General features: G+C 50.2%; 1 protein-coding gene across 10 annotated transcripts in view; it reads left to right on the top strand.

Annotated features, from left to right (window-relative positions):
- Positions 1-9,231: 9,231 nt before the first annotated feature.
- Positions 9,232-19,288, top strand: part of ZNF185 (zinc finger protein 185 with LIM domain) — a 151,410-nt gene continuing 141,353 nt past the window's right edge. For 8 of the 10 annotated variants that reach the window (XM_043522701.1, XM_043522702.1, XM_043522709.1 and 5 more), the window contains exon 1: positions 9,233-11,292. The gene's annotated coding sequence lies outside the window, so the exon portion shown is untranslated. Of the gene's footprint in view, positions 11,293-19,288 lie in introns of all 10 variants that reach the window. The other 2 variants (XM_043522707.1, XM_043522712.1) reach the window with 2 other exon arrangements.

Here is a 19,288-nt window from a genome sequence, read left to right on the forward strand (position 1 = left end):
GGAAAAAAATATTTTTATCTGTAAAGAGAGCACACTTGAGTTGGGTCTGGTGGGAGGCCATACTGATGGAACCCCTTGCTGCCATCTTTACAGAGGTGAACCTCACTAAACGTAATGTGAGTTATAACAAAACCATGAGATTTGCGGGAGGAGGGGGGGGGCGCAGAAACTGAGACTTTCTGGCCCATTGGGCTTGGATGAGGTTTGAGCATGTTTTGAAAGCCTGGTTGGGGGGAGGCTCATGCCCATTTTGTACGCTGGGGGCTGGATGGCAGGGTGGGGGCATTCCATAAAACACATTCTGAAATAGTTCCTGGTTTTACTGCACCTGTCAAGTCCTCCTCCTCACCCCCCACATGTTGCTCCCTTGTACCTCCTCTAGGCACTTCATGTGTTTAGCTCTTCAACACAAAGGCAATGCCAGAACTGGGCTCCCTCTGGCTGTAGACAGGCAGTTGCAGTTTGGAGTGGCTTCTCTCTAATAGTGCCCCTGGACTGGGGAAGGGTGCCTAGGGGAGGGGTCCCTCCCTCATGCCCATTGTCCCATTTCACATTGGAGCAGGAGGCTTAACCCCAGGATTTTTTTGACCAACTCTAGCAAGGGAGTGCCTTGACCAGAATGAGACTCCCAGGAGTTACTGAGATTTCTGTATGTCACAGCAAGACAGGGAAGGGTGCGAGGCATGGTTCTGACACTGCTATTGGAGGAGGGTGGTGAGGTCTGGCATTTTGGCAGAGTTAGGTAATGACAGCTGCAGAAAAAACAGTTTAATTCCCTTGCAGCAAATGAATGTTATAGTTTACACACCCTTCTACTCTTCACAGCCTCCTTCAATCCACTTAAAGGAGGAAGGCCTTAGTTCTGTGTCACCCTGGCATGAGGCCAAAGGGAGGGATTGATTGGTCACTTTCTTTTTACCCACAATAGCCAATTAAAGTAGAAATTAGTAAATAGGAAATACTCTTGTACTGTGTATAGTCAGCCTGTGGAATTCACTGGTGCTGGGGGGTCACAGACTCAAATACCATGGCTGGAAAGGGCTTGATAAATTTGACCCATAACAATATCTATTGTGATGCAAGCCAAGATAGTAGTAATCAAGTCATATGCTTCAGGGTATATGTCAATGTCTGCCTGGGTCAGGAAGGAATTGCTGCCCCACCTGGCATCCCACCATATTGCATAATTGGCTGGCTGAATTTTATAGAGTCAGGGGATTACTGCCTGCTCAGTATGAACTTTCTTGTGTTATGCAATTGTGTTTTGCTGATCCCACTGAATGATCTGCTTTGGAGCTTACCAAAGATATATTTCTTTCCTGGCCTACTGGTGTTTCTTCGAAGGAGTATTTTGCCAAGGCCTCTGCCAATTGGTGACTAGATTGTGCAACATCACAGATGGTGCTGGACAGCCTGTTCCACACTGGCTGTGATTTGTGGGGCGTGTCATAAATATAAAGGGAACAGTAACAACCTTTATGTATGCAGTAACATAAAATCCCTCCTGGCCAGAGGTATAGAATCACTTACCTGTAAGGGGTCAATCAGTTCAATTAACCTAGTTGGCACCTGACCAGAAGGACCAATGGGGAAAGAAGATACTTTCAAATCATAGAATATCAGGGTTGGAAGGGACCTCAGGAGGTCATAGTCCAACCCCCTGCTCAAAGCAGGACCAATCCCCAATTTTTGCCCTAGATCCCTAAATGGCCCCCTCAAGGATTGAGCTCACAACCCTGGGTTTAGCAGGCCAATGCTCGAACCACTGAGCTATCCCTCCCCTTGGAGGGGGGGGTGGGAGAGAGGAAGTTTTTGTTTATGCTCTCTTTGTTGGTTCCCTCTTGGGACAAAGAGAGAGACCAAGCAGGTAAACCAGCTCCTAAAAAGATCCTGAAATGATATATGTAAAATTTCAGGAATTGTAAGTAATAGCAAGGAAATGTGTTAGATTATCTTTTGTTTTAGCTTGTGAATTTTCCCTATGCTAAGAGGTAATTTTATTCCTGTTTTGTAACTGGGAAGCAGAGTCAGAGGGGAATCCTCTGTGTGTTAAATCTTTTCATTTACCCTGTAAGGTTATCTTCCATCCTGATTTTGCAGGTGTGATTCTTTTACTTTTTTTAAATAAAATTCTTCTTTTAAGAACCTGATTAATTTTCAGTGTCCTAAAAACGAGGGATTTGGTCTGTGCTTACTTTGTTAACCTATTGATTGGTATATTATTCTCAAGCCCCCCCAGGAAAGGGGGTGAAGGGGCTTGGGGGGATATTTTGGGGGTGGGTTAGGGCTCCAAGTGGCCCCTCCCTGAATGTTTGTTTAAATCACTTGGTAGTGGCAGCAATACCGTCCAAAGACAAGGAAAGGAATTTGTGCCTTGGGGAAGTTTTTAACCTAAGCTGGTGGAATATAAGCTTTGGGGGGTCTTTCATGCAGGTCCCCACATCTGCACCCCAGAGTTCAGAGTGGGGAGGGAACCCTGACATGGTGGCAGCACGGTGGGATCATTTTGAACCAGAAGCACAAACCTCAGGATTTTAAAAGGACAATTTTTTTCCTTTTGGCTGCTTGAAAAACATAGAACCATAGAATATCAGGGTTGGAAGGGACCTCAGGAGGTCATCTAGACCAACCCCTTGCTCAAAGCAGGACCAATCCCCAACTAAATCATCCCAGCCAGGGCTTTGTCAAGCCTGACCTTAAAAACCTCAAAGGAAGGAGATTCCACCGTCTCCCTAGGTAACGCATTCCAGTGTTTCACCACCCTCCTAGTGAAAAAGTTTTTCCTAATATCCAACCTAAACCTCCAACACTGCAACTTGAGACCATTACTCCTCGTTCTGTCATCTGCTACCACTGAGAACAGTCTAGATCCATCCTCTTTGGAACCACCTTTCAGGTAGCTGAAAGCAGCTATCAAATCCCCTCTCATTCTTCTCTTCCGCAGACTAAACAATCCCAGTTCCCTCAGCCTCTCCTCATAAGTCATGTGTTCCAGTCCTCTAATCATTTTTGTTTCCCTCCGCTGGACATTTTCCAATTTTTCCACATCCTTCTTATAGTGTGGGGCCCAAAACTGGACACAGTACTCCAGATGAGGCCTCACCAATGTTGAATAGAGGGGAACGATCACGTCTCTTGATCTGCTGGCAATGCCCCTACATATACATCCCAAAATGCCATTGGCCTTCTTGGCAACAAGGGCACACTGTTGACCCATATCCAGCTTCTCGTCCACTGTAACTTGTAGGTCCTTTTCTGCAGAACTGCTGCCTAGCCATTCGGTCCCTCGTCTGTAGCGGTGCATGGGATTCTTCCGTCCTAAGTGCAGGACTCTGCACTTGTCTTTGTTGAACCTCATCAGATTTCTTTTGGCCCAATCCTCTAATTTGTCTAGGGCCCTCTGTATCCTATCCCTACCCTCCAGCATATCTACCACTCCTCCCAGTTTAGTGTCATCTGCAAACTTGCTGAGGGTGCAATCCACACCATCCTCCAGATCATTTATGAAGATATTGAACAAAACCAGCCCCAGGACCGACCCTTGGGGCACTCCACTTGATACCGGCTGCCAACTAGACATGGAGCCATTGGTCACTACCCATTGAGCCCGACAATCTAGCCAGCTTTCTATCCACCTTATAGTCCATTCATCCAGCCCATACTTCTTTAACTTACTGGCAAGAATACTGTGGGAGACCATGTCAAAAGCTTTGCTAAAGTCAAGGAACAACACGTCCACCGCTTTCCCCTCATCCACAGAGCCAGTTATCTCGTCATAGAAGGCCATTAGATTAGTCAGGCATGACTTGCCCTTGGTGAATCCATGCTGACTGTTCCTGATCACTTTCCTCTCCTCTCAGTGCTTCAGAATTGATTCCTTGAGGACCTGCTCCGTGATTTTTCCAGGGACTGAGGTGAGGCTGACTGGCCTGTAATTCCCAGGATCCTCCTTCTTCCCTTTTTTAAAGATGGGCACTAAATTAGCCTTTTTCCAGTTGTCCGGGACTTCCCCCGATCGTCATGAGTTTTCAAAGATAATGGCCAATGGCGCTGCAATCCCATCCGCCAACTCCTTTAGCACTCTCGGATGCAGCACATCCGGCCCCATGGACTTGTGCTTGTCCAGCTTTTCTAAATAGTCCCGAACAGGGAGGTTTTGTTTTGTTTTTAAAGCTGAGAGGAGCTGGAGGTTTTTTTCTTCTGCCTGAGGGCAGAGTAGTTAAGTTCCTGCAAGGGAATTCACAAGCTGGTTTTTTTTCTTTCTTTCTAGCTCTTGGGTTAGGCTAGGCTAAGTGCAGGAAGGCTAGGATGATGGAAAGTGAGGTCCAAAAGAAACTAGAATTAGCCAGATTGGAAGCTGAAGAGAGACAGAAAGAACATGAAATACAAATGGCCTTAAAGCGCTTGGAGTTGGATGCGGAGGAGAAGGAGGAGGAATTTTATGTTACTGAATACATAAAGGTTGTTACGCTTCCCTTTATATTTATGACAAACACTGTTCCATGGATGGAACTAGGGTCCGGTCAAACCAGAAAGCCCTCCTTTGCTGCAGGAATGTGCATGTGTTGCCGTAGAAGTGTTGTGTTATTGAAACATGTCAGGATAATTCCACCGACATTTGGGCTGGGTGACTTGGTTTCCTTGGCACACCTGCTATGTTGGCATTAATCACTCCATTGTCTGTTGGCTTACAGAGTTAGTCTAGAAATGCAGCTGCTGTGTGGGGCCTTTTAGATGGACCCTGTTGGTCTTAGCCCTGCAAAAACTAAAGCTGCTACACATAGAGCCTGATTGTACATCACAGAAGCTTTTCCAATGACTTTAGTTGGCCCAGGATCTGCTCCTATCAGTGTTCATCTCACAGAGGGATAACCTGCTTCCTCCAGAAACTTGTTTCAAAGGTTGGCTTAGCTCACAACTGAACATGAGTTCCACCTTGAAGTAACAGCACATCTATGGGTACTGAACCTGGGAATCTTTGCCTGGAAACGTATGAGCCTCAACTGCTTGTACTAAAGGGCTGGTTTTGTTAGTTCTGGGGCAATAGCAGGCTCATAAACCCTATACAGTGTCTAGCAATTATAAGGGATAAAGAGCCTGGATTACATGAGCGCCTGGATATTTGGCCCTCTATATAACTACATGCTGGGCAGCCTCTGATTGAGAAAGGCCCAGAGGTACTGCAGCTCCCCAGGCAGGGGACACAAGCTAGTGTGGGAAGCATGCATAACACTTGCTAGTATTAATTCCTGCCTCTGGCCACTGCTATTATTTTCACATGCACCTTCATTTAAAAAAAGTAAACACCTGTAATTAGGAGGGAGAAAAATTCTAATCAGGTTTCATGGGTGTGCTTGCTATGGGTAACAGCCCAGCTTTGGGAGGGCGTCTGCAATGTGTCTGAGAGCTTAATTCAAATAAACCACAATGCGGGGTTTGGCAAATCAAGTATCTCAGTGGGTTGAATATTCCTAACCTGACCAATCCTTGTGTATTTTACCTTATGTGTGTAGTACAGGGATGACATGATAGTTCGTATCTGAACAGCATGTGGAAACCAAAGGTCAAGGTAAGTGCACTGTACGAGTAGCCATGATTATTTTATTCGTGACTGACAGTGCAGTGGAACTGCTTTACTGCCAACAGAAATAGGTGATGGGGGGGAATCTCCCAAATGGGGAGTGAGAGACAAGAACCCAAATGTGAACCAGAACCTGCCCCATGGGCCAGAGCAATAAGCTAGTCAGTGTCATATTTATCAGGAAGTAGTTGAATGGAAACAATATTTCACTTTAGCACATTAACAGCAGCTGGCTGTTGTTTCACTTTAGCACAATATTTCACTTTAGCACAAGAGCAGCAGGAAAAGATGCTGTCATTGCATTCTGATCTGTCCCGAAAACTACTTGTTATTCCCATGGGACGGCAAGGTTAATGCATTCATCCAGAGAAACTCAGCTAGCATAGAGCTTCTGGCTTCTGCCATGGACCTGCTCTTTCCCCTTATGCTCAATTTCAGGCTGTTGATTGATGTATGCAGAGGTCAAGTGACTTGTTCCAATGTCATACAAGGAGGCCAGTGGCCGTAGGAAGAACTGGAACTGTTGCTGGCACAGAGTGCCCGAGGCAAGCAACAGCTGGGTTCATTGCCCGGTGTGCATCGCACCAATGACTACAACGGGGTGGAGAAGCAGAGAGATTTATTTGAAGCTTCAAATAGGGCGCAGGGAGACTGAGCTGTCTCAAATCCTGCAGCCGTGCAGCAAATTCCAGTATACATTTTTTACCTTTGGCTACTTCACTACACAAGCTTATGCAACCAATTACCTGTTGCCCCGTACAATACCGTAGCCAATCAGCTAAAGCAGCCAGTTGTGTTTTTCCTCAGTAGCATTGCCCGAGCCTTGCATTATTTGGTCTTATTTGTTACTGGTTTTTGCTAAACATTTCTGCCTTATCTATGTGTTTCCCAGGCCGAAGCTGGCCTTGGCTGGCGAGCCGTGTGCAAACCTGTCTGTTTATGTGCTAGCTTCTTCATAGTTATGCAGGGTCACAGAAAGTTCAAGGAGCAAAGGGGCCTTAGTTCATCTGGGCCTAGAGCAAGAGGGCTTTATCAACACTCATGGTCTGCCACCCTCCCGAGTTACCTAGTGTAGTGCCTAGTGTCACCAGCAGAACCTTCCTAGGGCTACCTTTGCACCAGATATAAATACAAATCAATGGAAGGAAGGCTGTTTGCATTCATTGTAGCTTCAGCTCTTCATTCTCAGTGCCTTTCAGGCATCATTGTGGTCTAAACCAGTTGCAAATGTAACCCTTCTGCCAGGCCAAGTTGATAGCAGCAAGGGCCAGGTTCAGTACATAGGGGTTCCCTCTCAACAACGCAATGCAAAACTGGCTCAAGCCCCCACCCAGTGGGCTGGGAAAATCTTACACAAACCTCTGGGCACCTCAGAGGCAATAATTCCCCTCTCACAAGCACAGAGTCTCGGTGTAGCAGAAAATAATAACATGAGGTAAACAACATCAGCATTAAATTGGGAAAACACCACAACTAGGGTTCATAAACCAAACCATGAGCAAAGACCCCCCCCAGCAAATTGGGCTGTGTCCTTTCCCTTTGGTTCTTGAGTCCAGCAACCCAAAAATCACCCAAAGTCCCAAAAGTCCAACAACCCAAAAGTCTCTGCCCCTGGTCAGTGTAGCCCCAGAGTTCAAAAGTTTATCTGCAGAGTTTTACCTCTCAGCCTCGGTGGAAATGTGTGTGTGTGGCGTGTTAAGGGGCATCTTACGTGGTCCGAGGCCGAGTGCCCTGCCTCTCTGTAGGGTTCTGCTGCAGCCTTCACCGCGAGCCACTCCGCTCTCCCAGCTGTCCCACAAGCTGCTCTGCTCCACCAGCCATCCCGCAAGCCGCTTCACTCCACCAGCTGTCCCACAAACTGCTCCACTCTACTCCACTCCACCAGCCATCCCGTGAACGGTTCTGCTCCGCCAGCCACAATATCTCTTCAGGTCCCCCCACTACTTTACACAGCACTCAGTAATTTCAGCTCTTAGTGATTTTAGCTCATAGTAAGGGAGCCTCAGTGCTCGTGCACCATTGGCCCAAAGTGAATTCAGCTCAGCAGCCTGTAACTAGACTCCTAATGGAACCAAAATTAGCTCTGATATTCCACAGTGGGGGGGAGGGGGGGAAGGAGGAGGAGGTGCTTGGTGTTTCAGTCCCACACCACCTAGTACAAATGCCTATCCCTAGCCTCTCTCAATTCATTGGGTTTTGGAACCCATGTCCCTTGTCTAGCGAGTGCGACTTAGTTGGTGGCGAGTCCATCTGTCATAAAACAATTTCACTGTCCTTTATTCACATAATCAGGGTATAACAATGCTGGTTCTGGTGGGATCGAACTGAGAGTGCCAATTCAGGGCAAACTGCTTAAAGCAGGGCAGTTGCAGCCCAAGGCTGGGGTTTCTGTGCACACCAAGGCAAACCAAACCAGCCAGCCAGAGAGGACTTTGGTCTCAGCCCACTGGCTAACCACAAGTCACACAAGCAATTCCCTTAGACACTCCAGTTTCCCAGTATCACTGCCAGTGCCACTTGTTATGGGGACAAATGGTTATGAAAACCAATACTCCAGTAAAAGAAAAGAGGTTCTCTCGATCCCAAAGGACCAAGCTCCAGACCCAGGTCAATTTGCAAATCAGATCTTACCCACAAATCACACTATTGCCAATTCTTTAGAATCTAAAATCTAAAGATTTATTCATAAAAGGCAAAAGATATAGATGAGAGCTAGAATTGGTTAAATGGAATCAAATACATACAGTAATGGCAAAGTTCTTGGTTCAGGCTTGCAGCAGTGATAGAATAAACTGCAGGTTCAAAGCAAGTCTCTGGATGGGTCTTTCAGTCCTGGGTTCAAAGTTTCAGTGTAGCAAAGTTCCTCCAGAGGTATGAAGCAGGACTGAAGACAAGATGGAGGCGCTGCGGAAGCTTTTTATAGTCTCTTGCCATGTGATCTTTCTTTCTTTGTTCCAAAGACAAGCTGTCCATCACATGGCATGGAAAAACCTCAGAATTCTGTCCATAGGCATGTCCCTGCATACCTTGCTGAGTCCCAAGGCGTGTCTGCCTTCTCTCAATGGGTCAACTGTATAGCTGATGGTCCTTAATGGGCCATCAAGCAGGCTAGGCAGAGCTGACACCAACTTGTCTGGGGTGTCACCCAGAAGCATAGCACAAGTTTCAACTACAGACAGTATAGAGCCAGTACTTATAACTTTAAATACAAAAATGATACATGCCTATAGATAGCATAATCATAACCAGCAAACCATAACCTTGTCTTGGGCACCTTATTTGACCCCCTTTATACAAGATTTGGTGCACTACAGGACCTTGGTTGCAACAATGTTCTATATGGTCCCAGTTCAAGTCAATAACATCACACAGGATAACAACACTTTATTCTTCCTGCCCCAATAATAGAGAAACTGGGGATCCCACAGCAGCCAAAGTGGCCATTTGGGCTGCTGTGGGCTCAGGCTAGGCGGGGTGGGTATGCCTATGCAAACAAGATCAGCTTCCTGAAGTTCTTTTCCTCAACTTGCCACAATTCACCACCAGATGTCAGGGTAGAGCTCATCCTGACTCTGCTTGCACAAAGAAATGCTTTCCACTGAATGCACCCGATGAAGTGAGCTGTAGCTCACGAAAGCTTATGCTCAAATAAATTGGTAGTACTCCTTTTTTAAAAGAAATGCTTGGTTTCTCACATCCTGGTGATGAAGATTCAGTAGTTTGTAACCAAATGTGAGCGCTTAGATGTGTTTCAATCCATGGACAATGCCGTTGCTTACTGTGATGGAGGCAGGACCATGGTTTTGACACTAGATAGCCAAAGAAGACGTTAGCTGATTTTAGATTTTTAATTAATAAACACTGATAATAAAAACTCCCCATCAGAAAAAGAAAAAGAAAAAGAAATTGGTGTTTAGTCAATCAACACTGGCCAGACACCAGTTACTCAATTTGTGTTCCTTTCACCCCTTTCCCAGTGCAGTATGATTATATAGGCGATGTCCCTGCACCCTGGCTTGTATATAAGGGCTTGTCCACATAGAGTTGGAATGCAGATATGGGGGCTATGATTTCTAAAGCGCACTAATGTGTTGTGCCTGATTCTCCTGGTGTTGTGCATTAACATGCACACTAAAGAGTGCTTTACTGTAGTGCTGTTTGACACAATACGTTAATGTGCCCTCGGGAACAATGCACTACATGCTAAACCAGGGCTTCAATAACAAGGATTCAAAGCTTAAACTAATCTGTAAATGTTTTTTAAATATATATATAATAAAAATTAGCATAGATCCTACTTAGACAAGAATTTTGGGTAGTACCCAAACCGCCTTCCCATTACAGTGTCAAAGTGAGAGAAATTTGCCATTTCTGAACATCTACATAGCATTCAAAAATTTCTAAAAGTAACTTCCCGCAAATGAAATCAATGAATCCTGAAAAACAGAAGCCCTAGTTCTATGTTATGTCTGAATTTGCCAATTGGGGAGCACAGTATGACTGCCTTGGCATCTCTTAGGATATGTCTACACTGCAGCTAGTAGCAAACCTCCTAGCCCAGGTGGCCAGATCTGCTGGAGCTAGGGTGTTAAAAATAGCGGAGTGGATGTTGCAACATGGGTGGCATCTCAGGCTAGTGACCCCCCCCATGTTTATGTACTGCCCCCAGTTGCTATAGCCTCTGTGGTGCCAGTCCTTGACTAGCGCATGGGAACACTGGTAAAGCCAAGAGTTCAAACACCACAAGACAGATTAAATTAACCCCAGAAGGTCTATTTCCAAGGGCATGAGCCCCTGACCTGGTGCAGGTATCCCTATCCTACAAACATATATGATGGCATCATGCTGAAAAGTGCAGGATACTGACAAGCATACTCCCTGTGGGGTCAATCAATGATGCACCCCCTTTTTTAATGGGCAATACTACCACAGACTTGACCACCTTCCCCTCAGCCAAACCTGGACAGATATTTACCTGCCCCCAGATCCAGCTCAGCACTCTGTTTATCTTAGATTTGCTATGACCCAACTTGCCTTAGGCCTTGAAGTAGAGCAAGCTGCTTTCTTTGCAGTGTCATGTGCCCAGAGACGTGACCGTGCTGTGAGGATGAAAGCTTCTTTCAACCCCCTGCCAATTTCAGAAGACAACCAGTGGAGAGATGGTTTCTTCTCGGTGCTTTTTCTTGTCTAGCTGGCCTGGTTGGTGGATGGGACACACACAACCCGTTGAATAAGAACTCCGGTTGTGCCACCAGCATGATACTCAGAGCACCAATCCAAGTGTCTTGCCAGCTTGGTTCCACCGTACAACAGCAGTGGCTGGAACAGTGTATTTGCTTTGCTTCTGGCAGAGGCTGCTATTTGTCAGACAGATTATTCTTGTAATAATCTGAGCACCACTCAGCGTCACCAGGGTATGCGAGGAATGCGGAGGGAAAAGGGCACCTCCTTGGTGAGAGGCCTCGAGCAGGGAGATTGCATCTGAACAGAGAAACCTGTTTGATCTTCCCCTGAAGGGCAAGACACACCCACATCTCCTCCTCAGAACAAGGCTTGGCTTTTGGAAGCCAGCCCTAGCAGGTAACCCACTGCAGCTGCTGGGGAGTGTGAAGAAGAGACCTGCAGGAAGCTGGGGGAGACAGCTCCAGCCACTTCACACACCATTCTCAAATTCACCTTTGGGGGACACCTGAGCTGAAGAACTGCTACAGGTAGGGCCATTCATGCTTCTTGGGACATCTGGAGCGAGAGAGAGCCTCTGTCTTTCTGTTCTCCTTTTCTCTCCCACGCTCACTGTAAGAAAAGGCTGTCTGTTTATAATCTGCCAGTGCTGGGATCCAACCAAAGGCTTTTGCTCTAAGCAGAGCTGGGCCTCAATCAAAATCCCAGCTCCCAGCATGCTGTGGACCAGGCAGGGCCTGTGTCTGAAATCCCTCTATAATGGGCTGAAATAGCCTGGGTCCGAGTGCTGCTAGGATACCAGAGTGCTGTGTGCTGTATAAGAACCTGAGTGGACCAGAATGTTAGGAGGGGTCAGATCCGGATCTGATCTTTGTGGCTTGGGCTCAGGTCAGGTCTAATCCATATCCATTTACCTCTCAGCTTTGTCTGACTGCTGCATTCCTTCCCACCAACCTCTCTAAAGCCACTGTTTTACCTAAGATCATTATATACTGAGTAAAAACTGGTCTCCCCTTTGTATGTATTAACTTGATGGGCTGGAGAGAGAGAGAGCGAGTGTATGTATGTGGTGATAGAGGGCGAGGAGGTGGTGTGCTTATGAAACTTCTGGCAGACCCTTTCTTCTGCAGAGGTTTATTTGCTTTTCTCTGAATTAGTATGTAAATTAATGCTCTTGGAAGGGACTGACAGTACTGGTAGGTGATGTGGTGGCTAACAAATGTGATGTAGCCCCCACCCCGCTCATTTCACTTGTGAGCCAAGGCAATATGCAGACCCAGCTCTCCAAAGGCAAAAGGCTCCTGAGTAGAACTGCTCAGGATTATTATTTTATTTTTTATGCCTGCAAAACAGCTGTAAATGAAATTTAAGCTTGTCAAATGTGTCCTCAAATTTAAAAAAAACAAAACAAAAACCCCGCCAAAATCTGAAACCCAAAATTTTTTCAGTTTTCAACAAATTTTCTGGGGTTTTTTTTTTTTGAAACCCTGAAAAGTTTTGACAAAAATTGATTTTTTTACAAAAAAAATCCATTTTGTTAAAAAGAAAGCTGTTTTCCATTGCAAAAGTTGAACATTTTCAGTTGAAAATAGAGCTGTTCATGATGCTTCATTGATGAGATGGCTGTAATGTGCATGTAAGGCTTGGCTGAGCCCGTGACAGTAGGAAAAATGGTGTCCTTACTTTTCTTTTTTTATATTGCAGTCAGGGCTCAAGCTGAAGTTACGTGGTATGGGAGACCATTGCTCTCCTTTTTAAAATAAAGGAAGTACTTTAATAATAATTAGCAGTTAATTACTTGTAATTATAATAATTAAATGGCAGCACAGTGTGGTGAAAATGGCTTTAGAAATGTGTATCGTGATAATAGTAAGCTCACTGGATAGGGGACTGTCAATTTCTGTTTGTATAGCACAATGGGGTCCCAGGCCTGTTGCTATTGATATATTACAGATGCGGAAAGGGGAGAGAGAGGAGTCAAGGAAACATTTCCCTTGTTAACGGTTTAACTCTGTGATTGTCAACAACAAAAATGACAGAACTTGTAGCACCCATGTCTTGGAAGTGTTCTTAGGTTGGGATTTTGTTATAATACAAAACACTGACTGGCGCTCAGAAGGCAGTTCTGTGCAAGCCTTTGTCTACTCTGGGTTGATCCTGAGATGCTGACGCCGTAGAACTTCATATAGATTTGCCACCCTGGCTCATCCCAAGTCTGGGATTGTGTCTCTGGCACTGACAAGATCAGGGACTAGCAAAACCAGTAAATGCCTCAAGCCAGCTGAGCATCTGTTTGGTTGCAAGCATAGGTACTGCACAGACAGGCAGGGCAGTCTTAACCTCCACACCCTGTTTTACCCATGTGTCTCAACCCTGACCTGTAGAGCCCACCCCCACCCCAGCTGAGACGGAAATTAATTTGTGGGACCCATTCCTCCCTTAGTTCTTCTGCTGCAGCAGCCCATGATGGTGGGCTTTGTGATGTGAACATCTGTTCACAAGCGACTGAACTAAGTCCTCAAACTCATTTCATTCCATTTCTCTCTTGCCCTGAGCTGGATCTGAAAGGGTGCTGAAGAGGTGAAAGGTTCCATCTTCCATTGCCAGTCTCTGGAACCAACTAAACAAATCACTTACAAAAATTAAACTGAATCCTGATTGCTGCAGCAACCAGGACCAGAGGAAGGGCTGAAAAGGCTCTTTGCCTTCAGACTAACACACCCTGTAGGTTAAAATCTAAACAACAGTTTTCAAACCACCCTTTTATTTAATGGCATGGAATTGTATTTATTCACAAGGCAGGGATCTCCAGCATTAATGTTTTCAGCATAGGGGAAAGTGCTGGAAGGAGGTCACCAATGGGGGATGGACTCCCAGGTGTTGAGGAACAAGTTAGAGGACTGAATTAAGTAGCAAGTGTTCAGTTTGGTCAAGGTAGCCAGTGCTAACACTGATTGGGTAACACATTAGCTATTGGAGATAGGTAAGGTTGCCAACTTTCTAATCGCACAAAACTGAACACCCTAGCCCCACCCCTTCCCTGAAGCCCTGCCCCCTTCCCTGCCCCTTCTCCGAGCCCCACCGACCCCGCTCACTACATTCCCCTCCCTTGGTGGCTCGCTCTCCCCCACCCTCATTCACTTTCACTGAGCTCGGGCAGAAGGTTGGGGTGTGGGAGGGGGCTGGGGGTTGGGGCATGGGCTTACCTCCAGCGGCTCCTGGTCAGTGGTGCAGCAGGAGTGCTAAGGCAGGCTTCCTGCCTGTCCTGGCATCAAGGACTGGGCTGTGCCCCAGAAGTGGCCAGCAGCAGGTCTGGCTCCTAGGCGGAGGCACACACCTGGCTCTGCATGCTGCTCTTGCCTGCAGGCACCGCCCAGCCAATGGGAGTATGGAGCCAGTGCTTGGGGCAATGTGCAGAACTCTGTGGCCCCCCTGCCTAGGAGCCAGACCTGTTGGCCACTTTCGGGGCACAGCGCGGTGTCAGAAAAGGTAGGGACTAGCCTGCCTTAGCCCTGCAGCACCGCAACCGGACTTTTAATGGCTTGGTCGGCGGTGCTGACCGGAGCCACCAGGGTCCATTTTTAACCAGGTGTTCTGGTCGAAAACCGAACACCTGGTCACCCTAGAAGGTAGGCCAACCAAAGGCTTTGGATCTCACTGCCAATGATTTCAACAGGACCTGCAAGTGCTCAGCACCTCTAGAAATCAAGCCACTTATTTAGGCTTTAGCTGCCTAACTTTAGCTGCCTAACTGAATTTGAAGAATGTGGTCTCAGCCCCAGGTCTCAAAGGTACCCAACCCCTCCTGATTTCAATGGGAATACCTTTGGGGATCTGGGCCTCAGTGCCCATGGACACTTGTTTAAATGGGATCCTAATTTTAACACCAGGATGCCTTAAATAGAACATTCATATTCCATGCTTGGCTGTTCGCAGTAGAGACTGGCACACTTTGGATGGTGTGTCCGTAATAACTTAGCTGAGTAAATGCCCATTTTACATGTTGTGGCAGAACTTCGACCTCGTCCACTTGCGTCCCGTGCTTCCAGGTGGTTTATGCTAGCTTCAGAGGCTCACTGCAACCCTCCACGTAGCCCTTCTCTCTCTAGGGCCAGGGATACAGTCTACTAAGCCCTTTTCATCATAAGCCAGCAATGGAGGTTGCTGAGAGAATTCCCACAGTCTCTGTTGCTCCTACGGCCTCATGCCAAAACAGTTTAGCCTCCTGTCTGGACAGGGGCCTGTTTTCCCCTCCTAGGAGGTGTTTCGGTAGTGGTGGGTTGGGGGGAACCCGGGCCTGTCCTCTACTTCGGGTTCTGGCCTAGGTACCCTAAGGGTAGCAGCTGTTGGCAGCCAATCTTTTACTGCCAGAGTTGCTACATTTCCCTGGGCCAGTTCCCCACAGCTCTCCTGCTTCTCCCTTCTTTACCCTTACCTTAGGGCTCCCTTACCAATGACTTGAGGGTGTCTTCATTAAACCAGCCCTCCAGCCCACCCCTTTTGGCGCCCTCCTCCCCTGCCTGCAGCCTAGCGGGGAGAAGTGGTCGACCTGCTTCCCCTTTCCCCTCCTCCTTCTGGTGTTTCCCCCTCCCTCCCCACTCATGATGGCGGGGGACAAGGCGGGTGGTACCCCTCCTACAGACCCCACCGCCCCTCCCACACCTGCTGCCCCGTTGTCCCACTGAGCCTCTACTGCCGCTGTCACAGCTGAACCACCTGCTACTGCCCCCGCTGGGGCACTGGTGGGGGTGGACACTGGGGTGACCTCCACTGCTGCCATGTCCCTCGCCCCCTCTGACTCTGGGGAAGCCCCCCCCAGCTGGCGGGAAAGGCCAGGTAAAAAGAAGGGTGTAAGGGCCCCACAAAAAAGATCAAGCCCTCCATGGCAGGGGCTGCCCCCACTGCCGCAGTCCCGCCACCTGCTGCAGCGTCCCTATCCCCTGCTCCCTCCACCAGCTCTGTGGGTGCCTCTATCCTGGCATCCAGGGCATACGCCCAGGTGGCGGCAGCCCCCCCGCCTGCCGCTACATCATCTCTCCCGCCCACCGCCTCTGCTACCAACTATAGTGGCTGGGGCCTCTCCCCGACCTTGACCAGGAAGCATGGCGTCTGTTGCCTCCTGGTGTCCGCCTCGCCCTATGTAGACACCTACGTGTGGGTGTTGGCGAGGGTGGTGGGGCCCGTGGCCATCGTGGTGGCCTCCAAAATGTATGGGAATCTTCTTCCTGGCATCAGAGGCCACCACCTAGGAAGCGGTGGAGAAGGGCCTGGCGGTGGGAGGCGTGTTCGTCCCCCTGGAAGACCTGGGCATCCGACTGGTCCTGACCTCCGTCCCTCCATTCCTTCCCAATGCCGCCCTATTACCCACCCTTTCTACCCTGAGGAATCCCATTTCTGTTGTGAGCCCTCTCTCACTGGGCTGCAAAGACCCCGCTCTCCGTCACATCCTCTCATTCCGCTGGCAAGTGCAGCTTCAATTGCCGCCGGCGGTGCATGATGGAAAGGCACTCGAGGGGTCATTCTTGGTCCCCTACCAGGGGGCCTGTTACCGGATGCATTATTCCATGGCGGAGGCCTGGTGCTACCTCTGCCGGGTGATGTGGCACGTCCGGAGGGACTGCCCCTTGGCCTGGCAAGGAGGGGCATCCGGGATCCCCGAGCCCTGGCAGGGCGCCGGCCCTGTCATCACTGGCACCCCTGGCTGCCCAGCGCCTGAAGCCACCCCTCCTCCTTCCCAGCCCACCACTGCTCCCACTTGGGCCCAAGGGGCAGCTCCCCCATTATGTCCAGACGAGCGAGAGAGCCCTGCCTCCGCTGCATGCAATCTGGCAGGGCCTGTGGAGGAGGGTGCGGCAGGGATACTGCTGGGCATGGGAGAGGGCCTGCCCCAGGGGGAATCTTCCCTCCCTCATGCCGCCCCACCATTACCCCCCCGAGTCCCTGAGCCATCGCCCCTGCCCCCCGACCCAACCCCTGTTAGCCAGCCCCCAGATGATACCATGGAGGGCTGGGCCCTAGTACAGGGGAAGCAGGGCAAGTGGAAGGCTCGAACTCCGCTCCTTCCACCAGATTTGGAGGCCCCCCGGAAGACCAGGAAGGGGGGCACCGATGCCGAGCCTTCTGCTTTGCCCCTGGGTGTGTTCCATCCACTGGTGCCGGCTGGGGAAGACGTGGGAGCACTGGAGGGTCATATCGCCCCTCCATGGGAGTCCCTCCACTCCGAGGCCCCCGATGGAGTCCCTCCTGCCCCGTTACCATTTGAAGCCCCTGTGAAACCCGAGCCGACTATCACTTCGGGTACCGGTGGGGAGAACCCTGGGGTGGCGGAAGGCGATCTCTCCTCCATCTCTCCTCCATTTACGAGGAGCTTGAGGCCCTGGGTCTGACCCCGGTCACCCAGGGGGAGGACGACCCTTTACCAGTGGGCCTCGATCTAGGCGACCTTACTCCAGCCCCCCTTTCCCCATGCTCCCTCCCCCTATCCATTGCCTCTGCTCCCACCTCCGAGGAGCCCCTGGACTCTTCCATCAACCCGGCCGCCGAAGGCACCCCGCCGAGCCTGTTGGAGGCCAGTGCCACATGGCCGGGACCTGAGCCACCAGGGGCACCCCTCGTTGGTGTGGAGCAATTGACCTCCTTCCCGAGCGGGGGCCCTACAGAAAGCAGTCCACCTCCTGATGCTGTGGCTGCCAAACTCACCATAGAACCTGCACCCAGCATCGCTAAGAGCCCCCTCCCCAGCCCCTGAACCCTTGAGCCTGACCAGGAAGTGCCACCACCCAGTTGCTTGACTTCTGGAGCCTGGAATCTCATCTCTGCCCCTGCCCCTGACCCTGATCCCATCCCTGCCCCTACTGCCGACTCTGTCCCTATCCCCTCCACCTCCCGTGATGTTATTGCCGCCCTTGGGGCTGTCTCTTCCCCTTTCCAGCAGATGACCCCCAGGGAGCGGCCTTTGTGTTTCCCTGTCCCGACCCACTAGGGGCTGCTATCTTCCCTCCACCACCCCCTATTGACCCAGGGTTTGAGGTGGGCCGTGTGGTGCCAGCCCATCGGGTGCCATGTCGGGGGTCCGCTCCTTGGCTGCCCATCTCGGTAGGCCACGGGACTGTGTCAGGGGCCTTGCCAGAGGATGGTCAGGAGTCAGTAATCCCAACTCCCAATGCGCTGCGAGAGGAGCTGCGGGAGCTTCTTGAAGATGTCCGCGGCTCCCGCAACAAGGTACAGCTTGCTCTCCAGTGATGGGGGGACTTTCATCAGATCCTCCAGGCCGCAAGGGCCCTTATGGGGGAAGATAAAAGGATTGGGAAGCAGACTGCCGCAGCCTACCAGTGGGTCCACAGCTTCTGTGACTCATTGCTCACCTATGGGGTAGGTCACAGTTTGTTGCGCGGCCCAATGGGGGCTGCGAGCGTCCCTGCCAGCGAGGATCCCCCCCAGCCCTCCTCTTGGCACCGCTCATCATCGCAACATTGAACACCCGGGGCTGTAGGATGGGTCTCCGCAGGTCCCAGGTGCTCTCTTTCCTTCGGGGGGGGGGTACTCTGTGGTTTTCCTGCAGGAGACCCATACGGATTCGGCCGCTGAAGACAGCTGGCAGCTGGACTGGGGGGACAGGGTCTACTTTAGCCATCTCTCAGTTCGTACGGCTGGAGTGGTGACCCTGTTCTCCCCCGACCTACGGTCCAAGGTGCTGGGGGTCGTCGAGGCTGTGCTGGGCTGCCTGCTGCACCTCCGGGTCCGTATGTAGGGGCTTGTGGTCAACCTTGTTAACGTCTATTCCCTGACATCGGGCCCGGAGCGGCTACAACTCCACCAGCAGGCATCTGCCTTCCTCGGCACCTTGGATCCTCACGAGTGCCTGGTCCTGGGCGGGGACTTTAACACCACCCTTGAGGAGTGGGACCGCTCAGGGACCGAGCAGTGCCTGGCTGCCGTGGATGTCCTCCAGGAGCTAGTCGAACACCACTCCCTGGTGGACGTTTGGCACGACCACCACCTGGATGACATTTCAATGTTCACCTTTGTCCTGGTGGAGGACCATCGGTTGCGCCACTCCTGGTTAGACCATGCCTATTTATCACATATCCAACTTTCACGGGCCCACTCCTCCAGCATCCGGCCGGCCCCATTCTCTGATCATCATCTAGCCACCGTGACAGCCTCTCTCTGTGTGGAGAGGCCGGGGCCAGCCTAATGGCATTTCAACAACAGCTTGCTGGAGGATGTGGGCTTTGTGGCATCCTTCCAGGAGTTCTGGCTGGCATGGCGAGGGAAACGGCATGCCTTTCCCTCGGTGTGGCGGTGGTGGGACCCGGGGAAGGTGCGTGCCCGGCTCTTCTGCTGTGACTACACCCAGGGCGCCAGCTGACGGAGGGATGTGGCGATAGAGCAGTTAGATTGGGAGGTCTTGGAGCTGGAGAGGCGTCTGGCCGCCAGCCCCGAGGATCTGCCCCTCTGTGGAGCGTGCCGGGAGAAGAAGGAGGAGCTCCGGGCTCTCAAAGATTATCGGGCCCGGGGCGCCTT

The sequence above is a fragment of the Chelonia mydas genome, chromosome 9 (assembly GCF_015237465.2).
Source record: "Chelonia mydas isolate rCheMyd1 chromosome 9, rCheMyd1.pri.v2, whole genome shotgun sequence".
NCBI lineage: Eukaryota > Metazoa > Chordata > Testudines > Cheloniidae > Chelonia > Chelonia mydas.